General features: G+C 50.4%; 1 protein-coding gene across 1 annotated transcript in view; it reads right to left on the reverse strand.

Moving 5' to 3' along the window:
- ccdc80 (coiled-coil domain containing 80) overlaps positions 1-7,912 on the reverse strand; it is a 56,159-nt gene extending 48,247 nt beyond the window's left edge. The window contains 2 exon segments of the mRNA XM_061823812.1: positions 2,130-2,178; positions 7,654-7,912. The gene's annotated coding sequence lies outside the window, so the exon portion shown is untranslated.
- Between the last annotated feature and the right edge of the window lie 7,252 nt (positions 7,913-15,164).

Raw genomic sequence — 15,164 nt, forward strand, 5'->3', positions numbered from 1 at the left:
GGACCGACGGGTGCGTCGTTCTTTTCGTCCGCTCGCGTTGCGCTTCGACAGAGAGGGTGGACGCACCAAGAAAGGCGGGACTCGTTTCGGCAGGCGCTTGTCCCGTTCTTTCTGACGTACTCGACAACTTGGCTCCCTCCCAAACGAGGATTTTTGTTCAGCGGGGGGGAGTATATTTTTAAAGCAGGTTTCCTTTCAACTTTTGGCAAACAGGTTATGTTCTCTTCCATTGAAATTGACTAAACATGCTAAAAATGGAGCCATAAAAACCAAATTTATGGTTGAACCCTGGCATCTTTAAAAGGAACCTTTTCCTAACCCAAAAAAAAAAAAAAAAACAACACAACACAGCCAACAATAAAAATGCATCTTTGTTTTTGCGCCGTCCTTTGCACTAATAACATGCCCGTGTGGGAGGTGACCCAAACGTATCCATTTGTGATCAAAATCATATTGAGCCAATGAGTACGCCGGAGGGTTATGTGGGGCTCCCGCAGCAATAGATTGTTGTTTTGAAAAGCTAATAATATGTCACAGCTTTCCGGTGAATGCAGAGGCACATAGTTTGAAATTCCCCGCCCCACTTCCACGTTCAAAACCAAAACGAGAACTCTGTGCTCGGCTCACCATCCGGCTCGATCGCAGTTGCTTACTGAAGAATCTTGAAGGTGATGATGTTCCCAAAACCAACCAGAAACGTTGTTACTTTTTAGCCGTCAAAGTCTCTTTTCTTCCTCACATATCTCCAAGAGGTTGACATACAACGGCTTCATTAGTCGTCATCAAACCTCTTTCAACTAGCGGCCGACGTGGGTGCGGCTAGCTCCTAACCTTTTCCAGCAGGGCCACGCGCGCGCACTTTTTGAGCAAAAACACGGCAGCTTGCGTCAAATGTACGTTTAGGATATGCCGAGTGCCACGGGGGGGGAGCCGGCAGGCCGTAGTTTGATCGCACCCCCCGGTGAAAAGGCCACAACGGTCTTATTTTGATGTGGAACACGTCGCGTACTGTGGGGACTATTCCAGTATTGCTGAAATACAAGAACATTTCCTGCATGTTGTGACGTTGCGGCATCTCTTGCAACGTTGTGAGACCTCCTCCAAGCTAGTTCTCGCTTCAATTTTTCCTCATACAAAAGAGGTGAAACGTTTGACGGGTGTTCCCGGTCGAACAGCTCATCAAACATGACTCACGCTGAAGAAATGTAACCTTTTCACCCCGTTTATCACCTGTCCTAAAAACGCGAGGGTGGAACCAGCCCACACGCCTGCGAAGTCAAAGAATGGGATGTTTAGAGAATATGCTACAAAATGAACCACCTGCAAAGACTAATGAGAACGCAACATCTTTGTAGTTTGCACACGCTCACAAGGGTCCAAAACGGAAAACTAGTCAACAAATCGCGACCCGATTGAATTCGCAAAGAGAGTTAGAAAAAGTTTCAACTCAAAGCCCGCCTCACTCACGTTGAGGAAAAAGTTGCGTTTCCAGCCCCAAAAATGTCCAAAATGGAATCCCGGCGCCACGAGAATTTGAGCAATTCGGCATTTATTTGACTGCATAACCTTTTCAAACAAGTGCAGCGCCACGCAGTACTCGGTGGGAAGCTCATATTTTGATGCAGTACCACCTGGAAATCAAGTTGCACACGGCCGCGCGCTGTACAGCGACTACCTCGGACCAGGACATGTGGAACACTTCTTCACTTTTACAACACAGCATTATCATAACCGTTCTTCAATTTTGCACCACTTAATCGTGGCTCATCGTTTCTGTTCTCGGGTAGCAGTTAGCTCATTTCTTCTCTCTCTTTTTTTTTTTTTTTAGGCGGTCAGAGACGGCATCACTTTTCTCTCTTGTGTCATTTGCGTGTTTTGACGCAACTCCGCCAGTTAAGTGAGAACAAAGAGATCATCAGCGAGCAAAGTCATAATCACAAAAGTCCATTTGTGCTCTCTGCGCATTTCATAAAAAAGGGGCAAGAAATAAGTACAAGTTTGGGGTTTTTTTTTTTTTTCCGCTGTACTCCTGCGCTATAAAATGCAGCACGTATGGCGGCTCAACTTCAAAATGGAATGCTTGAAATTGTGGACTGCAATCATAAAAATAAGCACGCAAGTCAACTGACCTTGGATGTCGGCGACGTGATGTCACAGCCCGACACGGCCATCTTGTCTCTGGTGGGAGATTTAAAAAAAGAAAACAGGTGGGTCAACTAGACGAGTCATCGGACTTGCCACTTCAGAATAATATCCTATTATTGACTCACTTCAAAGTAAAAAGTAAACCAGATGGCGCTCAGCACAACACTTTTTTTTTTTTTAAATCTTACAAAGATAAACATTTGAAAAAGTCAGTGGCAGATAAGCAATGCAAAAAAGACGCCCCCCCCCAAAAAAAATGTGAATTTTTAATTGTCAAGCATTTGAAGAATGTGGAGAATGTACGAAAAATCCACAATGATCAATATCTCCAGTTTTATTCCCAATTTGCGGCAAAATGTAAAAAAAATGGGTTGGGTAGCTATCGGAAGAAAGAAGACATCTGTCTGCCTTCTTCTGCTGCACGTTCAAACAATTCATTTGGAATTTACATTCTTGGAATAGCAAATACGGTGACTGGCTAGTGACCAGTTGCATTCCGGAAAATGAATGGATCAGCAATTATCAAATAATAATCATCATCATCATCATCATTTTCCACATCTTCAGTTGTGCCAGGTCATTGGTTATTCATTCTTCTGTTCTATCATTCGGACGTTGCCCGATTTCTTCATTTTACACCTCCCGCTGGCCGGGGGAGGGGCTGTGGGGTGCGACTGCACCACTTGGACCCAATGAAAGTGGAAGCGGAACAAATGGATTTGGATCCTAACTCAAGTCGAACGCGTCGTTCGGAAGATGCGGCGGCGTGTGTACGCTGGTAGAAATGTGTCGGGTGACGGTTTTATTTTCCGTTTGTTTGTTTGTTTTTTTTTTTTGTAATCAACAAAAGGTGCAAATATCCCATTCTTGTGTTCGCTAATGAGAAAAAGGCACCGAGACCGAACCGAGAAGTCAAATGATTTGTGAACAGCTGGCTTCCCAAACATCCCAAATATTTGAAGGTGGTCCTCGTTATCTGTTGCGCGCCGCCCAGCCCCCGCCCCCCTCGACTTTCCTCTCCGCTTATCTGCGGCGGTGTCCCCGGCGCCGCCGCCGGGCTGCCCGACTTCGCACCTTTTTGTGGGCAGGAATCTCAGGAATCCCCGGCTTCCTTTCCATTGTGTGCGCGGCAAGACGAGGGAAGGGCCAGCCAGAGAAAGTGAGCGGGCGGCTCGCACAATAGGCTGAGTCACGTTCTAAAATGGCAAAAAGTGCTCATCAACTTTTTTTTTTTTTTTTAATCTGAATGTGACATTTCATGGCGGGGTCCAAGACGTTCCCACTGACTCACGCTTCCCTGCTTTGGCGGCACAAGTAACCCAAAATGGGATAAGACATCAATTCTGGGTTTTGGGAGCTAACGTCAAAACAACAAAGAAAAGCCTGCAAAAAAAAAAAAAAAAAAAAAAAAAAAGGGGGGGGGGGGGGAACAAGCATCTTGGTAAGGATTCTTTTGCTCTCCCACTTGAAACAAAAAACTAATAATTGAATTGAATTGCCTACATCGCGTAACGAGACTGATGAGCGATGCAACGCGTTCCTCATTACGTTTTGGTTTGTTTCTTTTTCTACGAGAAGAGAAGCAAACCGTACCACGTCGCGCATGTCTCCATTTGTGTTTTTCTGAGGCTTGAACGTCAGCGCCGTTCTCACATAGGCACGCGTACGCAGCGGCCGCTCGTTGATGAATTCTTTGTTTTTCAGTCAGTGGGACTGAGAAGAAAGAAGCTTGAGGCAAGCACCTTCGCCTCCAACACGGCCGCTCTGGAAAAGAAAATGCATTCGAAAGACGGGACGCTTTTAGTCGCGCGAACTTGGCGAATATCCTCGAAAGGGCGTCCAGGTCGTGCCCGCGTGCGCAATCGCCTGGGCGATGCCAACTTGATCAAAACAAAGCTAAGCAGAGCTGCAGATACGACCTTGAGGCTATTGCTCGAGGGTAACATTTGGAACTCAGCCAGCAAAATTCTCTCGGGAACATCGATGAGCACGTTCTTCTTCCTACTAAAAATTTAAAAAAAAATAAATAAATAAATAAACAAAACGGGAGCAACGTGGGAACCGGTTTAGCTCGCATGTTTGCGGCACGACAAACTAAAAACACGACGGCCAGGACGTGCCGAGAACATCGCATTGAGCTGCCACAACGATGACAAGACGGAGGACTCCACAGACGCTCGGCAGCTGTGGAGTCCTTTGAGCCGCCGTGGTCTCGACTCCTCCGCGGCGACCCTTCATCGGACGGCCGCACGACAGCCGACGATTCACGCGCCACCCGTTCGGCGTTTTGTCAACACGGGATGGCCGTGCGGTCCCGACCGCAGACTCTTGCGAGCTCCTTTGGGGCACCCCCGCGGGACATTTTGTAAAAGATGTAGAAGGGCCTTTTCTACAAAACGCTTCTCCTTCGCTTCGGACAGTGGTCCCCAAGCAGACAATTTTATCCTGGGCCACGACGATCATCTTTGGGTCGGGACCCCCCCCCGAACGATGCAAACGAAAATTGGGGAAGGCGGGAAAACCGCCGCTTATTTGGGTCAAACTTCCTGGGAAGTGAGTCAGGCAGCGTATTTGACGGCCGACAAAGGCCGCGTGTGTGTAGCGCGGGTGCAGCGGCGTTCCCTTTGGTGAGTCACGCCGCCTCCTGTGAGTAAGCCGGCAGCTATTTCATTCCTGGAGCTCGGAGCCTCCCGCCCTCAACCCGGCGGGCGCGGTCGCCAGCTCACCCTCGAACGCCAGGAACCGGGCGGAGGGCGGCAGAGGCGAGGACCGGGGTCGGCCTTGGGTCAACGCACGGCGGGGACCTCTACCCTCTACTCCTTCGGGACTGCCTGCCCAGGCGGGGTCCTCGCCTCGCGCGTCTTTTCACGCCGGCGCTGCTATTTTTAGCGACGTCCGGTTGCTCGCTTGTCTGTCTGTCTGTCTGTCTGCTTGCTTGGTTGGTTGGTTGGTTGGTTGGTTGATTGCCGTCGACGTGACCTGAAATGTTGAAATTGACTGCAGTCGTCCCGCAATTTGGTCCTGAATAGCTCAATATTGGGCATCTTTCAACATTTTTCTTGTTGATTTTTGTTTTTCCATGACACGACTGCCGTGGAAAGCCGACAGTTTGCGTTTAAATTTGGAATTTAATTTTTCCCCTCCCCTTTCTTATGATTTCTACCTTGATTATTTGGCTCAAACTTTGCAGAAGGATGTCGCGTAGTCTGAAGGAGCACCTCGAAGATGCTTTTAACATTTTTCAGTGTCTTCCAAAAGCTCGCGAACAGAACGCTGCAACTTTTTGTCCGACAATACATCGGCAGAAGTTTCAAAGAATGTATTTCACGAGCGCCGACGTCAGAAAGAGAAATTTTTCCCCCATCAGCTTAAACTGTCAGTCGCCGCGGCCGAATAGCGTCCACGGATCCGCCCGTCCATTTTGGCGTCGGTCGAGCGCCAAGTTACGCATAGAATACAAACTACTGTTTGAGGCTGGTTTTACTTTTTGCGCGTTTTGGGGACGCGGGAGAAAAGCGGGGAAGAAGGCTAGTCCGGAACTGAACCCGCAGCCTCACAACAGTCTGTGAACCGCTCACAATGTTGAATTTGACATTATTTTTACGACATGCGGTACATCCCGTAAGCGGCAGTTGTGACTGGCGTTCGATGAAGCAAATGTATAAGAACCAAACCTGCCGTACGAACATGAATAGAGTAGATATATGAATACGGTCCGGCCATGTGCCGTACCCTCAACAATTGGATTTGGTGTCCGCGACGGCACGGGTTATCCCGTCCGCCCTAACAATGGTTCGGACGTGCAAAGGGGCTTTTGCAATGATTGTTTGTGCATATTAAAGTGTTGCGACCGCGCGCACGCTCCAACGCTCTCTCCTCTTAAAGACGCAGTGGGATTGGACACGTGCGGATGTCTATTTGCTTTTTTTTTGTTGCCGCGTATGTCTCGTTTTAGAGTTTTGAGCGAATTTTGGGCTCTCGAGGGTTGCTTCCACTCCAAACCCTGCGACGAATGGAGAATGACGAGCAGGGCGTCATTCTCCATTTGGGGCGTAGCAGCTCCTTTCCTGCCGCCTCCCCTCCCCTCCCCTCCCCTCCCTTCCCCTCCTTCCGTCTTCCTCTTCTTTTTTTCTCAATGGATGTCCTCTTTGTAACCTCAATTGAGAGCAGTGTAACAGGACACTCCCCTTGGCCTGCCCCCCTCCCCTCCCCGCCCCCCCCCCCTTTTTTTTTTTATATATATATTTCCAGAGCCACGCTATAAAGAGAGCGCCGGCCGCAGCGCCGATCCCGAGTGCGCGCGCGTGAGTGAGTGAGTGTACGCATGTGTGTGTGTGTGTGCGCGCGCGCCCGCGCGTCGGGGGCCGCGCGAGGGCGATTGAGAGGAAACATGTGATCGCGCTACTTTCTTTGGCTCGGGGACTTTTTTCACTTTTAACGGCTGCGGCGTCTCCAGAGCGCTGGGAAAGCACCTTTAGCCCACATCGAGCTCCATTGCTCTATATCTATAGCCAGCCTGTTACTCATTACGCTTGGAAGAAGGCAACAGCAGGAATACAAAGACGACGTATTATTATTACTTTGGTTGGTTGTGGGGTTTGATTTGCTTTTCTTTTTTTTTTTTTTAATTATTATTTTGCAAGCGAGGATGTGGGTGACGACGTGTGACCCAATGGCGATGGAGCAGGCAAAAGTTTCGAGATCCCGTTCGGAGGCAGGAGATCACGAGACCGCGCCGGGACGGAATGGACGCGGAGGTTCGACGGGAAGAAGAAGAAGCTCGGGTAAGTCCCGTTAAAAAGAAAGGGGGGACGGGTTGAAAAGTCGCGCGTGCTGCTGTCGATCGCGGTCCCAGTTCGACTTTCACGTTGCGGGTCCAGGTCTCCAAACTGAGGGTCGGGGGGGGGGGGGGCACAAATGACGTTCTCTTTAGTCTTGAAAGTCTCGTCAGCCGTGGGTGGCGCGATTGGGAATTTCGACGCGGCTTTCTCCCTCGGTCACGCTGAGGAGCCGAGCCGCCCCCTCCCCTCCCCTCCCCTCCCCTCCCCCCAGGCTTGTTCTCGGCTCATGATTCTGCTCGCCGGCATGAATGAATGCGGCGGTCGTCGAATTACGGCAGAGCTCGGACGCTTCATGAATGGACGTCGCGCGTGATTGGCTGTGCCCGAGTTTTACCGTCACTTGGGCCAAATTGACTTTGGAAACCCAAATTGCTCACATTCACAAGTTAGCCTGATGAAAATGTAGCCTTCTTGTGGCACTATTTCACTGACTTTCAACTCAATGAAAACACAAACTACTCCAGTACAGAGGCAGTTGTGAGTAACCTCTGAAGTATTGAGCGCGTCAACGTCAAAACTGAAGCAAAAATGCGACACGAGAGCCGGCCCACATCCGCCGCCATCTCAATTTGAAGGTGGCCAAAACCCACCAACGCAAACATTGAAATTATTCAGTATTAACGGCACCATATCCACTGGTGAAATGACAGAAACATTTGCATCTTACCGCAAGGTGTTTTCTTGGCTTGGAACCGGACTGAAATCTCCTCGTTTTTCAGCGCTCCGCGACCAAAACTGGCGACACTGGTTTTCCCGCCGCCCCCTGAATGAATCATTTCGATTGGCTCGCGCGAGGGTCACCTGACCCCCGTGTCGGCTGGTTGACGAATCGACGTCCGATGACACTTTGATTGGCGCAACGAGTTCCTGATGCGGAAGTCGAAAAGTCGTGAACGGATGAATAAAAGTAGCGAACGGCATGTCGATCATCAGAGTAAAAGTAGCCATCCTTTTTTTTTTTTTTTTTTTTTAACGAAAGCTCAAGTAAAAGTTAAAATTGTACATTTACATTCAAAGTAGTCTGACGTTAGCTCGTTACTCCCTACGTGTTTGTTCACTTCCTCATCGCGGTACATCGTGGGACGCGTTCACGTAAAATGGCTTCATATGGACAACACACATTAGTGAATATTCCATCAAAAAATACCAAATTAAAAAGATGATATTCTTCAAAACTCAATATTGTTTTTTTTTTTTTTTAATAAATCCAACCTTTTCAACATCTCAGACAAACTAAAGGATTGCGGAGCTTGAAGGTCATATTTGGGAAAAGAGACGGCACGTGACCAGAGCCAGCCAATCACGACGAAGTGATGTGAACAACAAAAAAATCTCATCTTTCGCCACTATTTGACATCCATCCATTTTCTTAGCCGCTGATCCTCATGAGGGTCACGGGAGCGCTGGAGCCTGTCCCAGCTGTCATCGGGCACCCTGAACTGGTTGCCAGCCAATCGCTCAATTTGTAATTGTGGACATTTCCAAAAGCGTGTATCACGAAATGACACATTTTCTCCCAGTAACGTAATGCATTACAATGACATTCGTGGATTTTGTCATGAAATGACGCCATGTTGTTCCATGTAATTAGTCGCTCCTCAACGTTGCTAACAACATTGTAGTGAGCGACGCCACATCGATTAATCGCGCGTTCGGGTGCGAAGGCGCCGTCGGGCGGCTGCGGGATCGCCGGGCCGTCCGTGACTTTTCACCTTTTGGAAAATGCGCCAGATCAGGAGGTTGAAAACCCACGGCCCCCGGGTCACATCTGGCCACCCACAGTATTTCATCTAAGCCGCCTCCCAATTCTAAAAAAGAAAAAAATGAATAAATCCCAAAACATGCGCGATAATATGGCCAAAAAACAAAGACGGTAAATGTTGTACTGTTGTTTGTTTAGTTATTACCACTTTCTAGGTCATTCCAAATGGCATTTGGCTCCACAATGGCCACCGTATGAAGAATGTGGACCTTTAAACATAATAATAACAATATTCTTCTATCGTAATATTACGTGATATCGCAATGACGATTTCAATGAAGCATTTTGTAAAAGAAGGTTCCGGCCACAAGTCTGTCTGCCGACGTTTGGTGACTCAATTGCAGATGGGTGCAGGCTAGTGGGAGAAAGAGCTTTTAATAATTCTTGTTCATACTTTTCTCAACCCTTCAAGACACGTAACAGTACAAGGTTGAAAACGGATATTCGGCGCCACACACGAGCATAATGAACGCCATATTGGAGGGGGAGGGGCGCGCCGTGTCCGCTTAGCGGCGAACTTCAGATGCAGTTTGAAGACCTGAAGGCAACCGTCGGACGAGGGACCGCGACCTGGAAAAAGACGCGCTTCCTTTTACGTTCGGCGGCGGCGGCGGCGCTCGGCCAGCTCGACTTTGTGGCAACGTTCATTTGAGCCGCGTTCTTGTTCTGATCCCACACACGGACGGAGGCCGAGACCTCCCAAAATGGGCAAAATGCAATTTTTGTGGTCTCGGCGTTCCTGGGTTACTTTGCGTGACGTCTCGCTTGTTTATACAGCAACAAAGCGTTCTCGGGCGAGCGTTAAGAGCGCAAAGGCGACGTCACGTCTCACACACACACACACACACACACACACACACACACACCTGGTCGGGTTCCTCCTCCGCCCATACATGGGCATCGCTTCCCCTTACCTGGGCCCCACTCTGAATTCCAACAAGTGGCGCGTCATGGAAAAGTGGGATGAATGGGCGGCCTGTTCTGAAGGTCTTCTTTTTGTTTTGTCAAGCTAATCAGTGAACGGCGTGACTCAGCCAGGTTGCTTATTCAGAGCGGAATCGCGCCGGCGTCCAACGTCGCCAGCCAGCAACCTGTGACGCCCGTTGCGCCTGTTGACTTTGGAATCGCTTCCATTTGTCCGTGTTTGAGAGCCGCCTGCTGTTAATACAGCGCAAAGAAATTGTCACAAAATGAGTTTTGTCAGGCAAACTGGGAAAATGGTACACCGTCGCGTCGAGGTACGACTTCCTGTGTTGCGTATTCCGAAACGCTCGTCTTTCCCCGTTGAAAGTGGAGAGAAGCCCTTCAGACGTTGAAAATCATTTTGAATGCATATTTTCATTTGTAGAAAAACACACGACAGTATTGTAGTGTACAAAATCCTTGCGTATTACTGTAAATAATATTTGCTTTCCGCCTATACGTAAAAATTAAAAAAACACGGGCGTACCTAATGTATTGTCTGCCCATGTTCTTCTTCTATGGTTTCTGTCGGCAGACGGCAAAGCAACCAAATGGCGCCTCGGCACCGCCGACAGATTTTTGTTTTTCCACCGCAAGGAACCCAATGCGAATTGACGGTGGCCGGACGTCGTGGAGTTTGCCGGCGCCACCTGGCGGTCGCCTTGCCTCGAGTTTACGCTCTTATCTCAAGGCGAAAAAAAAAAAAAAAAAAAAAATGGCACCGCTGCTGTGGATTAAAAATGTCGTCAGATACAAAGTAAAGGGAGGAGTCATTACATGTCGCGTATCGTTTTGACGTAATCACGCGTTGCCGTGTGTCACTGACGTCGTCGCGGCTCGACCAAAGCGTCCGTGTGGCCGCGCTGGCGGTCCGGTGCATTTTTCAGTGTGGCGTTCGCGGCATCGTAGCCTCCACGCTGCCGAATGAAGCACGTTTATGGCTGCTCCCAGCGTAGAGTAGCCTGACGAGCCACTGGGTGTTGGCCAGGCCTTGAGCAGCGTAAAGGAAGAAGTTTGCCTTTCCGCGGCCAACGTGCCGGCCCACCCCGAAGAGGGGGGGGGGGGGGGGGGTCCTCGGGTGGAGGTACGAGGAAGATGGCTCCCTCTGGAGACTGTCCTGTCTTCCGGGTCAACGCGAGACTCTCCAGACCGCCGCTCGGAACCGACGCGTGTTCGCCTCCGTTTGAATTTGTAGGCGACTAACGCGCGCCAGCGACGGTCTGCTCGATCACCCGTTTCGGGAGAGCGACAAGCTTTGGTCGGGGCACAGAAAAGGACCGCGTAATCCTTCCGCCGGACCTGATTGCTGATCTTTCTGATTGGCCGAGCACTTTGCGAAATTGAAGCAGCGTCAACGATCACGCTAGGCTACATCCGCACGGAGCCGAGTCTCGCCTTGGGCTCGTCTTGAATGTTGTGCTCACTTCTACTGGAAATAGGATCCAAGAACATTCCCCCAAAAATGTCTTTTGTTAGTGTTTATCTCAGTCGCGCGTAATCCGTATAGAACTGTACTAGTAAATGTTGTGACGCGTTCCGTCATGACTGTCTTGTCCAGACAGTCGTCACCTAAAAGAGGCGTCGCAGAAGCTGTTTGTAAAAAGGCTAACGAGTGTTTGCATTTTGGAGGTCCCAAATCGTCTTTGAGGAGCAAAAGCCGCAGCGGTTTCGAGTACAAAGTCGTTGAGCCGTGCGCTTGCCACCTGGCCACGAAAGGCGACCCACGACCCGGAAGGCCGCGTCCCACCTCGCCTGACGAACTGCTAAGCGAAACCTCTCGGAAAGCAACCGCGGGGGTCGGCCGGACCAACGACAAGAAAGTCGTAAGCGGACCCGTTTGGGGAATCGGCTGATTGATATGATTTATGGCCTTTTACGAAGGCCACACGTGTGGGCTCCAAATGATTTTGTAAACTTCAGCCCTGCAGTCGTCTGCAGCCACGCGCCAATGGCCAGAATGGACTACGATCCTTCGGTTGATTTTCAGCAATAGCTAAGAAGGAGCAATTCAATTGACCGCCTAAAGAAATTGCCGTACGGCGAACAGGATGGGCCTTTCTTTGAATGTCCTGCGCTTGAGATGAAGATTTTTTTTTTTTTTTTCTCGGGTTGTAGCGCAGCAGCGCGTGCAGCACAAAAAGAGGGAGGGAGGGAGGGAGGGAAGGAAGGAAGGACCCCGTCCCCCCCCGCGTCAACGAGTGTCGTCGCCGGGCCCAAGAATCCCAAGCACGTTTGCGCACGTTCGCGTCCGGCCAGCGGTCGGCGGCAACGATTCAATGATTCACTTCCTCTGGCGTGCGCGTCGGCAGCAGTTGCGGTTTTCTTTGCGCGAACGTGGATGTGGTCGGGCCCAGTCATCTCGCAGGCAGCTCAGAGGAAAACCACATCAACTGCCGTTCGCCACGTTCTAGGAATAGACTCGCCCGCCGCAGGCAGCCGTGGAATGGCCGCCGGCCCCGCGCCTTTCCGGTCTGCCATTTCCTGATGTCATCCAACCGAGCGCAAACGACACAATCGCGCCGAGACAAATTGCCTGGAAATCTTGTCTCTTTAGCCGCAAATATGTGACAAAATGCAGGTTCAAAGGTCGAACATTTGTTCATCCGTGAATCCATTTTCTTTGCTGCTTATCCTGACAAGGGTCGCGGGAGTGCTGGAGCCTATCCCAGGTGTCGACGGGCAGGAGGCGGGTGGGGTACGCCCTGAGCCGCCGTTCCGCCCATAATTTGATCACATAAATTCATTTTAATCGGCGAAGTTGTTTGTTGGGCTTCTGATTTTACCAGAAGTGAAAGCAAAAGAATGGAAAAACTGTGGGGGGGGGGGCTGAAAATGATTTAGTCTCCGGAGGGGGGGGGGGGGGGACCACTACAAGAAATTCTCCACCTATTTAAAAACTGGGAGTGTATTCAAAAAAATGAGAATACACGTTCTTCCTAAAATCAAAAGAGGAAAGTATTTTCTTTTTATTTTGAGCCTAAAACTATAACAATGATTCCAGTTGGTGTCGAATCCCAAAAAAGTAAAAGAAAAGCAAAGCAATAGAGCAGCTTTTTTCTTCAACGCGCGTTTGGATGAGTTCCCGTTTCGCCACCGTTGAACCTCGACCTCAGGCCACTATCGCGTTTGTTTGATGCGTCGGCAAAGCGTGGAAAGAAAAGTCGCAGATAAGAAGCGGCGAAGAGATCAGCGGCGTCTTCTCCGGGCCGACGCAGCTGACCACGTCATCGCCACGACGACGCAAAAAGCGTGTGGCCGTACACAATAAAGTCAGATTGGGGGAAAAAAAAACCCCAACAGTCAGCAAGAATAGATACGGTGGGGGGGGCTGCAGGTTTGGAAACTGCGATTCTTTGGGGGCAGCAAAGCGATAAACCGGCGAAGAAGAACGAGGAGCCGTGCGGCGCCAAAGTGAAATTCAAATTTCACTTGGGGCTACTTGGGCTCAAAGCGGTTTTGATGCAATGCCACGTTTTGCTTGGAACATTCCGGGTCCTGACGCGTCATTTGTGTTCTGTTTCAGGTCGAGACGGTCCAGCTTCTTGCCGGGGTTCCCTTTGGGGAAGCCCACGTCGGATGTAAGCGCGTCCTCTTTGCGACCGGCCGGACTTGAAGTATTTGTTGTCAATTTCACGCGCGAATACGCGCCGACGTCACGCCCCACGGCCATTTTGGACTCCTTGTCAGTTCTTTTTGTTTTAAGGTATAAAGTCTAGAAACAATCTTTTTTCTTTCCATCACGTCTGTAAAAGGGGCGGGGCGGTGCCAACGCCAGATGGCAATAGATCAGGCCACGCGTCAACGCCGAAGGCAAGCGAGATTTCCGTGTCATTCAAAGTCTTGAATAGCCAGCTGATTTTTGGGGGACTTTTGTGGTGGATCGGGTCCGTGCAGTGGGACATAGCAACGAGAAAGCGTCGCGAGCGTAAGCCTTTTTCAGAGAGTCGTTTGGGGACCAAACCAATGTCCGACGCGTTTGGCTCCCGTTGACGAAAGAAAGATCGGAATCCAGCCTATTAGATGGACGCGGCGGTCACGAGCTGTCAGGTACGCCCGGGTTCATTTCGCAAAGAGTCCCTCGGTGGCGACGAGACAGAATGACAGGAATCTGCGGGTAATCTCCGGTGGCCTTCCTCGCACTAACGGAGTGTTCTGTGCTCTCCCCCCGCAGACGGACTCTCCGGCGGCGGACCACTTTGTGCGCGGCGGCCGTCGTTTGCTCAGTAGGCAGTGTAGATCCTGTGTAGCCATCAGCAGCTACATCTGGCTACTGGGTCTCCGTCGGCTCGGCCCAATTCCCGTTCCCGAGGGAGGCGGAGGCGGAGGCTCCGTCTCGGGATGTTCTCTGTCGCAAGTCCGCGAGGCGCCCTTCTCGAGGCTCGTGGATTTGCTTTGTCCTGAACCTGGCATACAATGTAGATTTCTGTGTGCTACAATTCTACAGCTACATTGTCTGCTGGGTTTCTGGCTAGCAATATAATCGGCGGCCCATTCGCAAATGTCCAAAAACACGCAGCTGCGCAGAAGGTAAGCTAGCAGGTAGCTTCGAATAAAAAGAGGACATTTCACTCCAATGGCGGCTGTCGGTTTCATTTTTTTTGGAGTGGATGTCTCGGCCAGGAGCGGCGCCGCTAACGGCTTGATCGTTGATCGTGGAGAATTTTCTTTTACTTACGTGCAATTCAGACGAAGAAGAGAAAACGTCTGCTGTAAATCCACCAAAAGGCAATTCCTAAATTTGCTCGGCAAACAAAGCGGGTCGGTACGAAATGCTCCCATCTCATCGTCCGATCAGTCGGCTCATCGCTTCTTGGGTGACGACGCAAATGAAGGGGGGGAAACGTCCAGGCCTGAATTGGCAATTGTGTCATCGTGTTTCCAAGCGCTCGAGTTCCGAATGGAGCGCGACTCCTTTTGCCGTCTAAAGGAGAAGATTCGGCCAGTTGAGTTACGTCCTCGGCGGATGATTCTGCCAAGGTGACTCGAGACTTCCAAATATCCGCAAGTGCAACGCTCGTGCGGCTCTTCTCGATGCGCAAAATCGCTTTGGAGACGATTTCCCTTTTGCGGCCGAATGCGCAAAAGCTGTCCGAGTTGAGCCGAGGTGAATTTCGGCGGGCGATTCGGTCCGGGCGTCACGATCCTGACTCTTAACTGGCTCGGGTTGACGCTTAATTCGGACGCACGGTACCCGTCCGGGTAGTTTTCATGGAGCATTTTTAGCCTGAAGAAAGGCCACTTAGAAAGCAAGCGACGGGCTATTGAAAGATTTCACCACAATCGTACGATGTGACCCGCCCACCCCCGACCGCACGGATTCTCGCGCCAGACGATAACGTCGCAAAAGTCGGACGGTTCTCCGTCGGGAGCTCCTCGGTAGCGTTAGCCGCCGCATTGTCGCACGCGTTGGGAATCCTCCGCTGATGGAAGTCGGCCTTCCTGAAAATATTCAT

The sequence above is a fragment of the Syngnathoides biaculeatus genome, chromosome 6 (genome assembly GCF_019802595.1).
Source record: "Syngnathoides biaculeatus isolate LvHL_M chromosome 6, ASM1980259v1, whole genome shotgun sequence".
In the NCBI taxonomy this organism is placed as follows: Eukaryota; Metazoa; Chordata; class Actinopteri; order Syngnathiformes; family Syngnathidae; genus Syngnathoides; species Syngnathoides biaculeatus.